The sequence below is a fragment of the Triticum urartu genome, chromosome 7 (genome assembly GCF_003073215.2).
Source record: "Triticum urartu cultivar G1812 chromosome 7, Tu2.1, whole genome shotgun sequence".
NCBI classification, from domain to species: Eukaryota; Viridiplantae; Streptophyta; class Magnoliopsida; order Poales; family Poaceae; genus Triticum; species Triticum urartu.
The window spans coordinates 222,091,096-222,094,854 of record NC_053028.1 but is presented as its reverse complement, the minus strand read 5'-3'; the positions used below and the strand labels follow the sequence as shown (position 1 = coordinate 222,094,854).

The 3,759-nt window shown below is 46.6% G+C and overlaps 1 non-coding gene across 1 annotated transcript; it reads right to left on the bottom strand.

The window, feature by feature from the left end:
• Nucleotides 1–550: 550 nt before the first annotated feature.
• Nucleotides 551–623, bottom strand: TRNAF-GAA. Its single transcript has one exon. It is a non-coding gene; the product is annotated as a tRNA-Phe (tRNA).
• Nucleotides 624–3,759: the final 3,136 nt, after the last annotated feature.

The window sequence follows — 3,759 nt, the reverse complement described above, 5'->3', positions numbered from 1 at the left end:
GCCCGTGCGCGCATCCCGAAGGTAAACAGGAGAGGTTTCGACTCGATGGTTATGCTCATTTACTGGCACCTGTGGAAGCATCGCAACGGTTTGGTATTCGGACCATCTAGGACTAGCTTGACGGGGGATGCATTCACTTGCAAGGTTTTCGATGAACTTAGAGCTTGGGTGAGTGCGGGAGCGAATGGAGTCAATACATTCTGTGAGTAGTAGAGTAGGGTTTTAGGAGTGGAGCTTGCTAGGCTGGTTGGTTCCAGGAGGTGTAACCAAAGCCTGGCTGTATTAACTCTCTTGTAAATACTTTCTGCCTTCTATAAAGCTAAGATACAAGATTGCGTACTCTCAAAAAAAAAGAAGTGCAGCGCATATCTTAGTTGAGTCCCGCCGTCATTTGCACGGTCTTGGAACTTTTTTAGAACTTAGACTATGAATCTACCTAAATATGCATTGAAAATTTAAGCATCATAGAAACAGATTTATACATATTATCTAAAAAGTATTATAGGTATGTTTCAGTCGGCGATCATCATTTCAATATTATAAAATAAAATGCGGTGAGCGTGGATCGAACACGCGACCTTCAGATCTTCAGTCTGACGCTCTCCCAACTGAGCTATCCCCACTTGATGTTAAATTTCGTGCTTCTCCGTATAAGACAAATAAAAGTCGAGGCACCAGTTCGTGCCGCCTACCGTGGAGACCATGTTCGTGACCTGTTTTGCCAACGATCGTGGACTTCCATCAATTAGCAAACGAACAAAACAAATGCTGTTTTGCTTCTGATACTAGCTGTATTCGTATCGTCGAGCAACAAAGACGGATCACGTGTACGTACGTGCGTACCGCAAATCACGTATGTACGTGCATGCCGCTACTAACCGTGTATGTAAAGTTAAAGAGGTTGTTCAATTTTTTTTTTGAAAAGTTAAAGAGTTAATCCGGATATATACCAAGAAAGAAAAGGCAATCTAACCTCCGCCGCTGGCTCCCCTCCGCCGACGGTTTCGGTCGACGGTGATGGGGGGTCGCCACATCCACGCGTGTGGATCATTTTTTAGGCTCTCGTAGTTTAGATTTTTAGTTTGCTCATTGTCTTTGCTTCAGCGGCGACGATGATTGCACTGAATAAAGTTTCTTCAGATCCTATTACACCGATGCGATCGGTTCTACGTTTGGGGATGAATTTGGAAATCAGTTTATTCAAGTAAGGATGGTGTGGCGGTGGCGACATCCTCGTGGTGGACCTATGCCCTCGGGCTCCGCTGTTACGGCGGTGTTTGCTCCAACGCCCGCGCAGAGCTTGGGAGACAGTCCAAAAGCGGATGCGGATTGTGGTCTGCATCGACGGCATTTGGAAGATGGTGGATTGTGTGCTGAGTTCGTGGTTCGTGGACGGTAGGTACGGTTTTCTCCTCCGACGTCTTAGTCATGTGGGGCTGTCAGATCTGGAGTTCGATGATGTTTCCGGGATGTTGCCGTTGTCTGATTTGTTCAACGGTAATCGTTACGCCTTTGGCGAGTCAACTTGAAGGTTCGTAAAGCTGCATATCAGCGATGAAACCGCATCAAGCTCGAGTATGGAAGTGACCCCTCATTGTTTTCTTCTTTTTGTTGCTGGTTTGGTGGTTCCAAAAGCAAGTGACGGGCGTTGGTGTCAAGCTCAGAGGATTCTTCGGTCTTGTTTGCAATTTTACTGCGTGGCTTGTGTTTCTTTGTGCAAAGACTAACGTTCTGCTATTTTTTTAGTTTTCCCAGGTCGGCATGTATGTGGCTCATACTATTATCCTTATGATTTATAAAAGAGACACATATTACCATGCGAAAAAACCATTTTAGGGTTATACGTGGACTTTGGCGGCGACTAGTTCGGCGCCACATCATGCATTGTGGCTTTTTCTCTCTCGTATATGCACGAGTGGGCGTATCATTAAAGCAGGAGGGGGAAGACTCACCCGAATTACACACTTTACAAGTTATTTACATGCGGATTTCATCCGACACCACCCTAGATACGTAAATGGACTACTCATGATCTACCCCACCTTGCGTCATCGCCTCAAACCCGTGCACATCACCCTAGATTAGTCCTGCCTTTACCCACAGTCTTCCTCCTTGATTTATTGAGTAATCCGTGCTAGTGACAGAGCCGCTCCATTGAAGACGATGTCGTTCTGATGCTTCCATAGCATCCACATATCAAGGAGGCACTTGGCGCATGTAGACCTCCGATGCTCCCTGTTCTGATCTTGCATGATGACCACTCGCCCAAGGTCTCGTTATGTAGTGGCTCGAACCCGAATCTGTCGGTTGCCGTACTGAACCAATGCCAGACTTGTCTCGCGCAGGCACAACTGATTAGTAGGTGCCGAATTGTTTCCTCGTGTTGCTCAGAGAACAGGCACGCATTCTGATGCGATGGCCCACGCTGAGCCAATCTGTGTGACGTCCAACACCGGTCCTTGACGGCTAACCAAGCGAAGAAGCGGCACTACAAGGGGGTTCTGGACTATCACGTGAAGGTCGCCGTTGATGACACTTCCAGTCCCATGAACTTAGCCATGTACACGGACCATGCTGAGAACTGGCCATTCTTTTCCAAAGCCAACCTATTGAATCCTCCACATCCTTAGTTAACTGTGTCGTCGTGACTCGCGACCAAATGCGTCTGAGACTGATCTTGTAATCCTTATAAGCTTTGGGACCCGCCCATAGACTTCCGGAGCCAGCTCACATATCCTAAAGCCATTGATCCACCGATCCTCCTAGAAGAGTGTGTTCTTACAGTTTCCCACCGTGGCTCTTGCCGCCGCCTGAAACAGGGCCAAAGACTCCGCCAGTATCTCTCGACCATCTCTGCACACATATCCTCTATCCACGGTCTTCCTCTATAGTTGGAACTCTCTCTCTTTCTCTACCAACCTTCTTTATCGGACGCTGTCTCGCTTCCTAGCATGCACACTATCTCTCTTTCTCTCTACATGCATCTATATGTCGATCTCTTTTGCACACACATTGTATCTCGCTCTCTAGCCATATATTCATACTCCAACTCGCGTCATGTAGCATGATAACCCACAAGTATAGGGGATCGCAACAGTTTTTGAGGGTAGAGTATTCAACCCAAATTTATAGATTCGACACAAGCGGAGCCAAAGAATATTTGAAGGTATTAGCAGCTGAGTAGTCAATTCAAGCACACCTGGAGATTAATTATCTGCAGCAAAGTGATCAGTAGCAAAGTAGTTTGGTAGTTTTGATAGTAGTGACAACAGCAACAATAACAATAACAGTGATAGCAGTAGTTTGTAGCAAGTGTAACCGTGATGATAGCAATAGTAACGCAGCAAGATCAATAAGGATAAATTCGTAGGCATTGGTGTCGCTCAAAACCGGCGGATCTCGGGTAGGGGTCCCGAACTGTGCGTCTAGGGGCGATGGTAAGAGGAGACAGGGGACATGATGTTTTATCCAGGTTCAGGCCCTCTTGATGGAGGTAATACCCTACGTCCTGCTTGAGTGATATTGATGAGTATGAGGATTACAAGAGTTGATCTACCACGAGATCGTAATGGCTAAACCCTAGAAGTCTAGCCTGTATGATTGTGATTATGATTGCCTCTACGGACTAAACCCTCCGGTTTATATAGACACCGGAGGGGCCTAGGGTTGTACATATTCGGTTTACAAAGGAAGGAATCTACATATCCGAACGCCAAGCTTGCCATCCATGCAAAGGAGAGTCCCATCCGGACATGGGAA